The 13,218-nt window shown below is 42.1% G+C and overlaps 1 protein-coding gene across 7 annotated transcripts in view; it reads right to left on the bottom strand.

Moving 5' to 3' along the window:
* SIPA1L1 (signal induced proliferation associated 1 like 1) overlaps positions 1 to 10,229 on the bottom strand; it is a 238,188-nt gene extending 227,959 nt beyond the window's left edge. For all 7 annotated transcript variants that reach the window (XM_089521800.1, XM_089521802.1, XM_089521799.1 and 4 more), the window contains exons 1-2: positions 10,148 to 10,229; positions 8,791 to 8,940 (exon numbers count right to left, since the gene is read on the bottom strand). The gene's annotated coding sequence lies outside the window, so the exon portion shown is untranslated. The remainder of the gene's footprint in view (positions 1 to 8,790; positions 8,941 to 10,147) is intronic.
* Between the last annotated feature and the right edge of the window lie 2,989 nt (positions 10,230 to 13,218).

Here is a 13,218-nt window from a genome sequence, read left to right as displayed (position 1 = left end):
TCAGAGAAAATCCAAACAATAGGAAAATATCCTAAATATATACTAATGTTTAAGCCCACTGCACTCCTAAATCTATAAACCAAGCAAGAAGCACCAGTGAACCAAGTTGAACTTATTTCTGAATAACTGCTCTGTTAGGATCAATACCACACTTCCAGTTCCTGCATCCTGGCTGCTAAACCTACAAGTCATCCCTATTTACAATTACGTACATTAGAGACCAGGGTTAGGAGACAGACCATGATTGACAAATCAGTTAACAGGAACATGGGTGGGAGGATAAACGTCTGTTTGCTTCTGCCTACTGAGGAGGGCAACACTATATCATCGCTCCAATGTATCCATCCATATTTTAATTTGTTTTCCCTAAAAAATCTGAGAGCCAAAAAGTCCATTACTCTCAACTACTGATTCACCAGAAAGGAATATATAGGAAAACTACCTTCTGTCAAGCCAGAAGATCAGTTTATCTTATTCAGTACCATTAACTCTGACTGGCAGTTCTTCAGGTCATGCAAAAGTCTCTCTGAGCCCTGTCAGGAGATAATAGGGACTGAAGCAGGGACTTTTTGTATGAAAGCTTGCATTTTACCACCAAGCTTATCATTCTTACCAAAAAAATTTTGTGGACAAAAGGTATGAAATTTACAATGAATTATCTGAGAGATAGTTTTTATAAAATGATGTGTTGTTGTGTGTCTGCAAGTAATTTCCAATTTATGTCAACCCTAAGGCAAGTCTAAGATAGGGTTTTCTTGGCAAGGTTTGTTCAGAGGTTTGTTTGTTTTTTACCAGTGCTTTGCTCTAAGGCTGAGAGTGTGACTTGCCTAAGTTCACCCAGTTGTTTTTTCCATGTCCAAACTGGTCTCCAGAGGCACAGTCTAACACTCAAACCACTAATGGCCCATGATGTACAGATGGTATTTCTCTCCATTTAAATCAACAAACATATTTTAAAATAGTGCAAATACCTGTTGGAAATGTAAGAATAAAGTTGGAACTTTTTGTTATATGTAGTGGACTCGTAGTGAAGCACAGAAATATTGGACTTCCATACACAAAATGTTGAAAGATAACTTTTAAGACAAAAATTCAGTGGAAGCCAGAAAGTTTCGTATTGGGACTGATGAATGATGTTCTGGAGAAGAATTATGGAAGGACTTTGTAATACACTCATCCCCCCACATTTGCTGCTTTGACTTTTGTGGATTTGATTATTCATGGATTTTATTAGTATGTTCTCTCTAGAAATATCCAGGTCCTCCAGCACAACTCTATGGTCCACTTTAACCAAAGTCACACTGAAGGACCAACAGATTTCTAGAGGAATCACTCCACTAGGCATTTGTAGCTCCTCCAGTGCAATTTTATGGTCAATGTCTGGTAGATGCTGATCACAGAGTTGCACTGGAGGATACAGATTCCTAGAGAGGTGTTCTCTCAGGTAAAAACATAGTGTTTTTGTTATTTATGGTTTTTCCACATTAATGGGGGTCCTGCGTCCTTAACCCCAGCAAATGTGGAGGGACGGGTGTATATGATCACAGCAGTGAGAACTGTCTATGCTCAGAGGTTGAAGGAAGCTGCTATTCCAACTCAAGAAGATTGGTTGGTGAAGATAGTTGAACTTGCTGAAATTGTCAAATTGACAACTTTGATTAAAGAGAAATCCTTGACAAAACATTTAAAATGCTTATTTTATGTTTATTTCTTACATGCATTCCTACTGGGGTCAGTTAATGGTTTGAGTTTTTGTAAAATGAACTACAACCAAAATGAACTGAGTTTGCTTATAGCAAGTAGTAGAGGCAAGTAGCAAGTACATTTTTATACCGCTTACCAATGTACTAAGCGGTTTACTGTAGAAGCTATGTGTATTTGGGCTTCTTATGGGTAACTTTTATTAGGACTGCGGGGACAGTATAATTTGATTTCTTTGCAGCATCTTTTTGGCATCTGAGATAGTATCAAAATTAAACCACCACTGAGGCATCTTAGGAAATTTCACAATTGTTGATAGTTTGTTATTTCTTTTATTATTAAATTTACATCCACCTTTACACTAAAAGAAGTGCTAAAGGCAACCAGCAGACAACTAAAAACAATTTAAACAGTTAAATCTAAATATTAAAATCATCATCAGTTTACAAATACAGTTTTAAAAGCCAGGTTGAAAAGATATGTCTTCACATCTCTCCTAAGAAAAACCAGCATAGCTGGAAATGTTGATTCCAAGGAAACTATCTGAATGTCATGTAGAATATAATCCATGTGTGTTAGCAATATCTTCCGGTCGTGTTATCCATCTTTAAGAAAAAGGTCTATTCCTGATGCAAGATAAGTGCTTGGTTACAACACATATAGTATGCCTCAGAGCTTCTCTGTCAATCTTAACAATACCACAGTAGGAGAGGCTCCCTTCTTTTACAGATAAACTAAAACAAATTACAGATCTGATCAAGGATCATCAGAATTGTATCTCAGTAACTGAAAACCTGGTGCAATGCTTATTTATAGGCTGACATTAATGTAAATCCATACATTTTTAAATGTTCTAGCCCATTTTGCCATAACTCTAGCAGCTGTTCCTTCAGATGCAGCAGGAGCAGAAAAAGAAAGTAGATCTATCATCAACCTTCCTAAAATACCATCTTAATCAGATTCTGCTTCTCTTGCAACATCCAGCAGCCATGCCATAAACCTGTAGAAGGAGGAGGAAAAGGCATCCCTTCATATCCTCAGAGGTTCTGTTCCAGATTGTGGATAGCAAAAATCACAGGACCTCATATCCCCTTATTCTCAATTAAAGCACGACGGATACTCTAATCCACGGGTAGCAAGCCTAATATGGAGGACCAACTGTAGGCCAGTTCTATTGGCTCAGTAGAGAAAGTGGGGCGGGTTACAGACGGGCAGGGGAAGACGTCTTGAAGGTGTCTTCCCCTGAATACGGAGTCTCCAGACCGCCCGCCCCGGGGGCGTGGCTAAGGTGGATGGGGCTTCCACACTGGGGGTAGTGAAGACGCCTCACCTGGGGCCGTTTCTTACCCGCAGCTTCCATACCGCCGCCATGCAGGATGCTGCAAAGAGAGAGGCAGCTTCCGCACGGGCGGCCAAAAACGCGGCTTTTTTTTCTTTTGCCGGCTGGCGGATGCGCAGCTGCGCAGCTGCGGCGGTCAGCACCGGCGGCAGAAAGCGTATGTGCACATTTAAAGCGCCCAGGCCCCTTTAAACTTTTTCCCCCGCCCTACCCAAGAACAAAGGTGGCCTCCTGCCAGCTGGTGATGGCATCCTTGTCCGCTTGCACGTTGCCAGTCTCACTGGCATCATGGATGCCTCCTCTCCTTTGGTCCCCGTGCTCTTGCTGAATCTGCAATGCACAGCCACAGCTGTCGCCGCTGCTACCGCTGCCACTGCTGTCCCCCTGCCATCCCCCATCACCTCCCTTGTACATATGTAAATATTTAAAGTTTTAGTGTTTTTTTATTGTTAGGTGAAAATGGCGCAGGAATGTGTGTAGGGGTTCACTTTAAATTCCAAACTTTCCACAATTCTAGCAGCGCATGCGTACATGTTGCTCTAGGGTTAGGGTTACGAGCATTAAAATAGAGTGCAGCTGTGCCGCAGCTTCCACAGCTGCCTGGCATCTGACGCTGCAATTAAAGCCTGACTGCAAACCGCACATGTCCCGGGACCCCGACTCATTATGCAACGCAGCAGACACGGAGCTTTTAAATGGGCAACTTAAATTAGCGGCGTAATAATTCTGGCGTATCGGTGCAGCAGCTTACATACGGATATGCGCACGTACGCCGCTTATCAAAAAGAAGCGGGGAAAAGCGGCACCTTTTTAATGCCGCTTCTTCCCGCTTGGGGCGTGCGGGCAGCGCGTTCATGACGGCATTCAGGTAAGGCCCGTCTAATGGCTACACCTTCATGACGTCATGAACACACCCCTTTTTGCCCGTCTGTAACCCGCCTTAGTTTTTTGCTCCTTTAATTGAACTATTTCCAACCTAGCTAGTACTGCTATCAGTCACCCAGCTGGTCATCATGAGATCTACAATATTACGAACTGGTTCCTGAATTTTTTTTGTTTTCCATTTTCCTCCCCATCTCCTATACCAGTGATGGTGAACCTTTTCGAGGCCAAGTGCCCAAACTGCAACCCAAAACCCACTTATTTATTGCAAAGTGCCATGTCCCTCTGGCTTTCTAGTAACAAACTCTGGCAAACTCTGTGTTGGGGCGATGGCACATGTGCCCACAGAGAGGGCTCTGAGTGCCACCTCTGGCACGCGTGCCATAGGTTCGCCATCACTGTCCTATAGTGTACATATGATGTCTCTTTATGTCCTAGACCTGAGGTCAGCATCTGTCTTTTTTCATCTGTAAGCTGCTCTAAAAGACTTCAGATAAATAAAGTAAGTCATGTTCAATGCACATATTGTGCAAACATCTTACCCAACCCATTTAGGGAACACCCAAAGTACCCCTGCAAAGAACCCATAATCAGTTTTAAAAAATCACTTTTTCCAGAATGTTATATTTCCGAGGTTTTGTTCAGGGAATACCTACACAGTTATTATGCATGGGTTGGGTAGGTATCATTTTCATAATTTAAAACAAGATTTGTCTTATAGCATCTATGAAAAAGTTCAGGGCTACAAAAACTAATTACCATCAAGAACCCAGAAGCAGAAACAGTAATAGGAGAAGTTATTTTCACAAAATAGCTAGAGAAAGCTAAAAACAGATGCAACAATGGATACAATTTCCCTTGCTGTCATTGAAGAGCAGCAGGAGATCTTATCACCAAATACCACTATGTGGTTTTAAAATAATGATAAAAATCATTAAGAAATCACCACTAGTTATTTAGGGCTATCACTTGCAGAAAGTTAAAGTTACTAAAGAACTGCTTCAAAAAAGCAGCTCTGTTTCCCAAAATGAATTAACACAAAGAAGCCACAATTTAATAAATACCAACAAGAGAATGTCACCTAGATTAACAGAGATTCTTTTAAAGAAAAGCCTTTGAGACATATCACCCTGGTAACATGAAACTGAGAACAATCTGGCACATACTTTCTTCTGGTTATAGAATCATATTTAGCATACAATTAATTTTTTTAAGAAAATCCAGAACCATCAAACACACTGGAACACTATACTCAATTTCCTTTTAAACTGAAGACAAAACTGACACATAGCAAACAAAAGTGATAGGCAGGGATGGGGGACTGTATATATAAGGTTAGTCAACAAATTGTGGGATAAAATCTCCCAAAATACAAATGAAAACGTATTTTTCTCTAGCTCAGAGTAGCTAATGGTGATTTGGTTAAGAAATTTTATATCAGAAATTATATATTTCTGAAAACTTAAAAATAAAAGGTAACAGGGTACTCTAATACTGTGTTTCAAGTGCTCCTGTCCACCAGTGGGGGGACCCTGTCCAAAATGAGACCCCAGTTATGCCCACCACATGCAGTATTTTCACCAGTGCAACCAGAGAACTCTTAAACAACCCCAAGATAAAGGATCCAATCCACACTAGTATCAATTCTAACCTAGTGTTTTGTGCTTTGGCAGCACATGGCACCACAGTAGATCCCCACTGGGCCAATTTAAAATGGGTATGTGCACCATGCTTGTAAATCTTAATCTCTATTCTAAAAAGACAAAAGCTATGGGTCACTACTTACAATATTTTTTTAAACTTCATAAAGTGTATACAGTAGCTGCAACCTCACAGGACCTTCTCGTAAACTGAGAGACTACCAAAACACCACTAAACAAGTATTTTGATAACCTATCAAAAGGCAATACCAACTTTCTGTAGGAAGTTTCAGAGGTGGTGGTAAGAAAACAACTCTTATAAAACCATCCAACCTGCAGGATTTACATTTTTAAACACAACACCCGGGCTTTTTCTACATCCCAGTGGGATATCCTGAATATCCTGTAAGCAGTGAATATTAAGCAGCAAGGCCCTTGGTGCAAAGACTGAACTATTGATATGGAGAAAACTGTGCCTCTCTTTCATAGAAGAGAAATACTATAGTAGTATAAATGAAGATGAATACAAAAGGAATTCAAGGGGGGGCAATCCCCGCTCCCTTTTTCAGCTCTTGCAGACTGTCTAAATCAATGGTTTTCTAAATCAATGGTTGTCTCCCAGCTTTTCAGTTTGCCTTTCTCCATGTACAATACAAAAAAAAAAATGAAACCCCATAGTCCCACATACAGAAGCACTAAGCCACACAAGACAATATTTTAGTAAAATTAAGCATTATCTCAATATTAGGATATCTGTAAAATTGCTTTTTTATTGAGTACATGTACTAGATACAGGAGGTACATATGACCCCCAAAAAACCCAAAACCGTAGGCCCACAGATTGTTTGAAAAGGCTTTTTAATAGTATTATCATTTGAATTTTACATTTAAAATAAATATTGGGGTATTCCACCTGATAACACCTACACAAAACTTAGATACTGTACAGGGGGACTTGTGGCCCTCCTCAACTGCTATAATACCTGACTACTGACAATGCTGGCTGGAATATGGGAGTTATAGGACAAAACATCTGGTGGGCCAAAGGCTCCAAAAACCTCCAAAGCCTGATGTCATCTCAGAAATAAGTTTTGCCAAAAAGATCCAATTCATCAGCAATTCAAAGGAAGGAAGAATCAAAAAGTCACTACTCAATACTTTGTTCATCCACTTTAGTAAACTAACTGTAATGGAATCCAGTTACAAAGATAAGCCTTCTCTAGGTGGTTGCCCTCCATATGTTTTGGATTTCAACCTAGCTATCCTGCATGGTCAATATTCAAGAATGATGGGAGCTTATTTCAAAACTCCTGGAGGAGACCAAGTTGGTGAAAATTGGCACAGATAGTCAGGACATCAGTTGGAACCAGCATTTTCCTTCTGACTATGATGCATTTCTACACCAATGTGTCAGGAACAAATCCTGGCAAGAAAGAGGAGATGGTTTTTATGGATTTCCCACTCTCTCCACAGCCCCCTATGTCCCTCCCACCCGCAAAAAAATCGTCCCAAAAGGCGGGAGAACTCTTCCTACCCATGAGAAGGTTCCAAGTGGAATTCTGTTATAGGAACACACTCTGCCAACAGGTTAAAATGCTAGATCCAATCCCATTGTATCTTCAGCTAATATAAATGATAAAAAAATCAAACTACATAGGAAGGTTAACTCTAAATGTATCCAAACACTGATTTGCTGTAAGTAATGAGATGGCCTAGCATCATGATCCATGAAGCTTTTTGACTATATCAAGAAATGCAAAAGGGATTTTTTTTTTTGGGGGGGGGGGGGGGGAGAAAGGAAGCAATATCCAATACTATATCCACATACTATACTTCCCAACAAGTGATCAACTCCGGTGATTCATTATGCAAAGAAAAAAGGAAGACTTGTTAAACAGAATGGCAGGCACAGAGCTTTTGCTACATTACATATACTGAGACAACAGTATTTTAAATTATAGTAAGTTTGACTACGGTTATACTCTATGTGTTAGTATATTAATAGTATCTTATAACAATCTAGAATATTTTTGCAATTAACCACTGCTGTCATAAACTGTCAAAAAACAAATTCCCACTTCAGCTGATGCACCAAGAACAGATTAGGGCATGGCTCTGTTGACCTGCACACATCCAAAATCAATGACTAACCTTCAAATTACCAACAAATATACAGAGATATTGCATAACCAGCAAGATACAAAATCTTTTGCAAAACATGTTTACAATTTATATGCAAAAAAGTGAACACACGCCACAAACAAGATTCACTTTGGTAAATGAGGGAAGGGTCTGAGTCACAGTTTCATCATGAAAACACTAATTTAAAGAAGAAGAACCAGACTGTATTCATCCAGACAAGCCAGGAACCTACTGAAATCCAACACCTTTACTCCAAAAGTAAATTGTGCACTGTACAAATTCAAGCTTAGTGTCTCTGAAATCAAAAGGATTTTTGGAAAGTATTTTTAAAATCATCCTAGACAAAAGGAGTAATTTAGAAAACAAACAAACCAGAAGTCTGAGTATGTTGTAAAAAACAGAACAGCAACTGCAGCAGTCAAGGTTAGACAAGGAGAATTTCCTATTTATGAACATCTTCTGTCTTGTTATTTTCCTAAATGTAGACAAATGTAGTCCTCAGCAAATGAACACATTCCACAATCACCCAATGGACAGATGCATATTAATGTTAAAAATAGATCACGTTCCTTCCATGGCACCAAAAATGGGCCATTTAAACCAAAAAATAAAACACAGTTGTACCTCATTTTATGGTTTTGATTTAAAAATAAACAACCACCTCCTCCTACCTGTTCTACAAGATCCACTTTTAAGGCATCCCTTGTTTGCTTCTCTGAACTCCAGGGAGAGAAACTCCATTTCATTCCTCCACTCCCTTTCCCACATTAGAAACATGCAGCATATCCCCCACAGCATTACCTTTGAATTAGCTAGTTATTCCGGCAGTGTCCAAGTTGACTTGGAACAAACCGGCAACGGGGAAAACTGGCCACCAAAAATGTGCCTGATCACATTCAGAGCTGGTTAAAGAAAAACAAAATTCCTTTTGGATCTATAAAGGAAAAAGTTGTGAGAGGGGATCACACCTAATCCCCACCGCCTAGCCTTTGAGGCGAAGGCAAAGATGCGTCATTTCTATGCAATGTTACCCCCCTGATTTTGGGAGTTTGGCTTGGCTTTGGTTATTTTCAACAAGTAACTTACCCCTTCTTTCTCTGCTGCATCAGGACTGTTTCGACTCATCCCCACCCCCCAAATTCCTTCATGGAGGGGAGGGAAGCATATAGGCACAAAACCCACAGCTACTGCCGCTTTCCTCTTCTTCTTCTTCTCACTGCAGCGTCTCAGTTTTGCCTGCAGGAAAAAAAATAATCAACTTACTCAATATGTTTTTGGGGAGGGATATATGAGTCCTCTCCCTTCCCTTTTGCTGGAGGAAGGAAGAAAGACGATGAATCTAAGGAATCACTAAGAGGTAGAGAGAGAAAGAGGGTGAGGCGAAGGAAAGCCAAGTGAATCTTGCTGCTTCTCTTGTTTAAATTGGGGGCAGGGTGAGCAAGGACTCTCTGCCTGAGCACAGTCTTTGCAGGGAAAGAAAGCTCCCAGCAGATTTTCTATATCTGTCTGTGTGTTGTGTGGCTTCAAGTCACTTCTGACTTATGGAGACCCTAAGGTAAAGCTATCATGGCGTTTTCTTGGCAAGGTTTCTGCAGAGGAGCTTTGCCATTGCCTTCCTCTGAGGCTGAGAGTATGTGACTCGCCCAAGGTCATTGAGGCTGCATCCACACTGGAGAAATAACCCAGTTTGGCACCGCTTTAACTCTTTTCTGGCTCAAGGCTATGGAATTCTGGGAGTTGGAGTTTGTTTTGAGCAGGACTCAAAGCCTGGACTGATATTTATATGAGTGTTTTTAGACTTGGTCCTCTTCCTTTCCTAGGACCTGTCTTCCATTTCCCCAAGAGGAATTCCAAAAGGTCCTCCATTTTGAACAGAAGTCAGAAACCTGGACTGATGTTTATATGAGTGTTTTCAGCTCTGGGGTGAAAAGACTTTGTCATCTTCCTTTTCCTTTTCCTTGTCCTCCATTTCAACCTTCTGTCCAGGAGGATTGTTCCAAGAGGTCCTCCATTTTGAGCAGGACCCAGAAGCAGGAATTTAACATTTATAGGAGTGTGTTTAGCTCTGGGGGTGACCAGACTTGGGCCCTCTTCCTTTTTCCCCCCAGGACCTGTCCTCCAGGAGGAGGAATTTCCCCCCAAAAGGTCCTCCAATGTAACCAGGGCTTTCCGAGCTTTGCTCTGTGTCCTCCCTTTTCCTGCCCTGTCCTCTCCGTTATCCTCCTGCTGCCAAGGAAGAGGACAAACCCTCCTGGTTCAAGGATAGGAAATACGTGGGGCATGTCTGCGGAGAAGGAGAAGTGAGGGGGCGTGTTTCTTATACCGTCCGCACTGGATAGCTAACCCGCTCTCAAACCGGTTTAATGATCCAGTGTGGATGCCACCTGAGAGACTACTGTGAGGAGTGAGGAAACGCCGGCCTCAGCTCCCCTTCAGAACTCACCCAACAAAGTTGCTCCTGCTGCAGGAAGAAGAGCCGCCGCCTCCGCCTCCTCCTCCTCCTTTGCAGCCTCCGTTCGCTGCTCTTCTCCAGAGCCTGGGAATGAGCTCACTGCCCCGCTCCGCCTGCCGCCCCCCTCCAACTCTCGCGAGAACGCGTCGCCGCTCGGAGCGAGACCGGGAAATGGAGGAGTCCCTGGGGTTACTATGGCAACTGCCAAGCTGCGGCCTAGGGGCGGGCGGAGAAGCCTCTCTCGGGGAATGTGGCTGCCCTCCAGCCCCATCGCCCTCAGCGCAGAGGGAGTGGGCACTCGCCCCTCCATATTCGCTAGGGTTAGGGGCACAAGGCCCCCGTGAATGTGGAAAAACCGCATATAACATTACCTGAGAGAACACCTCTCTAGGAATCTCTAGGTCCTCCAGTGCAACTCTCTGGTCAACATCTGCCAGACATTGACTGTAGAACTGCACTGAGGCAGCTACGGATGCCTAGTCGAGTGTCCTCTCTAGGAATCTCCAGGTCCTTCAGTGTGACCTTTGGTTAAAGTTGACCATAGAGTTGCACCGGAGGACCTAGATATTCCTAGAGAGAAGATATTAATACAATCCGTGCATAATCAAAGCCACAAATATAGAGGGATGCGTGTATAGCAATGGCAGTAGCGCCTTACATTTCTATACCTCTTATAGTGAACTAAGCACTCTAAGAGTGGTTCTCAACCTTGGGTCCTCTAGATTTTTTTTTGAGACTTCAACTCCCAGAATTCCTGAACAATGAGCATACTGACTGGGACTTCTGGGAATTGAAGTCTAAAACATCTGGAGGCCCAAAGGTTGAGAACCTCTGAAGATGTCACAGCATCAGGAATAAACTCTTCTAGAACATGGCCACATGGCCCCAAAACCCACAAAAAACTATGGATGCCGGCCATGAAAGCCTTCGACTTCCCACTGCAAGTGGTTTACAATCTGTAAGCCAATTGCCCCCAACAAGCTGGGTACTCATTTTACCAACATATGAAAGGATGGAAGGCTGAGTCAGCCTTTGGAGCCCTGCCTGGGATTATTATTATTATTATTATTATTATTATTAGATTTTATTTATTTAGGTTTTCACGGCACTGTACATACGATCAATTAAAATGAAATAAAATAAAGACCTGCCAGTGGCACACACTCTACAAAGAACAATGGAGATTAATACATTAAATTAGGAGCAATGAAATAAACAACACAGGTTAACAACCCACCACAACCTTGTGGCTACAGAACTGGCATTTAGCCACTGCACCACCTGGGCTCCTTGCATCCACACTGCAGAAATAATACAGTTTGACACAGATTTAACGGCCATGGCTCAATGCTGTGGGATTCTGGGAGTTGTAGTTTGTCGAAGCAGGGTGGCCAGACTTGTTCCTCCTTTCCCAGGGTGTGTCCTACATTTCAGCCCCCTGTCCGGGACGAGTCCCCAAACATCTTCCATTTTGAAGCATGCATTTATATTTGTAGGAGTGTGTTCAGCTTTTATTTTGCAACATCCTTCATTTTTTTTCTGAGATGTCCTACATTTTGCAGTGCTGCGTCCTCCTTTGGGGTGAGGGCATCTGGTCACCCTAACCAGAGGTTTCTAAGAGAGAAAGCTAAATGTCTCACAGAACTACAATTCCCAGGACTCCATAGCATGGAACCATGGCAGTTAAAGCAGTGTCAACCTGGGTTATTTTTGCAGGGCAGATGCTGCCTCAGAGAAAGAAAGAGAGGATTCCTCTCTGTCCCCACCCTAAATGTACCTCTGTAAATTCAGTGTGGTGACTAGAAGAAGCTGGGCCTTGAAAGCCCTGCCAAAGCAAAGTCTTCCACATGCAGCAAGCCCATGGTGGAAAAAATTTCCATTATGCAAATTAAAGTAAAGCATTCAAAGACACAGCTGTGTTCGTCTGTATAATCAGATGTAGTGATATCTTGTAACACCTTTGAGACTAACTGAAAGAAAGAACTTGGTAACATGAGCTTTAATAATAATAATAATAATAATAATAATAGGATTTATTTATATGCCGCCCAATCACTGGGAATCCGGGCAACTTACAACAGAGGGGATAGTAGACAGTTCCCTGCCCTTTTATGCAAATTATGCAAATGCAAAAGGGTGAAAAATTTGCACACGCATCTGAGGAAGCAGACTTTAGGAAAGCTCATGCTGCCAATTTCTTTCTTCCAGTTAGTCTCAAAGGTTCCACAAGATCTTTCTACATAAAATGAAGCATGTGGCCTTCACATCGCCTCTCTAATTACAGCGACTCCATGAATGCCATAGTTTTCTTAACGAACAGAAACTCAGAGGTAGTTTGCCACTGCATTCCTAGCCACCAGCAATTTTTTCTTAATGGGAAGGGGGGGACTTTAAAATAAGGATGCACAAGCTATACCCCTAATTCAGGGTTGCCAGTGAAAACTAGAGAGGGCTCCTATATCTTTTATAGAGGTTGAATTCAGAGATTTAAGACTTTATCACATGAGGACAGGCATCCTTATCCTGTCCAAAAAGCGTGAGTGAAAATGATCATGCAAAAGGCTTTCTCACTACATTGCGCTAATTCTGTCATGTCCCATCAGTGAAGTGAAATTGCATTAACAGGATGTTCCGATAATACCAAATGACGGGAAATGAGGGGACTCATCCATGAAGGCACTGGGGCTACGTGAGGAAGACCAGGAGAAGAGGTAGGCAAGGGATGGGGGGGGGCAGTGTGGAAGAAGAAGAGGAGGAGGAGGAGGAGGAGGAGGAGGAGGAGAGGAAGACAAGGCAGAATTGATAGAATGATTTAGGAATTACTTGCCTTGCAAGTAATTGCAAAATCAATTAATTGATTTATCGATTAAGTTTTATTTTTTAAAAAAGCAAAAAAGGTAGCACGGAGTATGTGTGACATCTCCCACTCCTCTGCCATTCGTCCCTCCCAGAATGATGTGATTCCAATCTGTAGTTCCCACTTGCTGAACCTCTTCGGAATCGATTCTTTTCAAAAGCACCACTTTGAAAGTAGTCTCAGGAAAAATCATTGTTGTTGTTGT

The sequence above is a fragment of the Sceloporus occidentalis genome, unplaced genomic scaffold (genome assembly GCF_023333645.1).
Source record: "Sceloporus occidentalis isolate IW3139 unplaced genomic scaffold, rSceOcc1.0.p SCAF_4, whole genome shotgun sequence".
Lineage (NCBI taxonomy): Eukaryota > Metazoa > Chordata > Lepidosauria > Squamata > Phrynosomatidae > Sceloporus > Sceloporus occidentalis.
The sequence above is the reverse complement of the archived record's forward strand: the minus strand, read 5'-3'. Positions and strand labels throughout refer to the sequence as shown.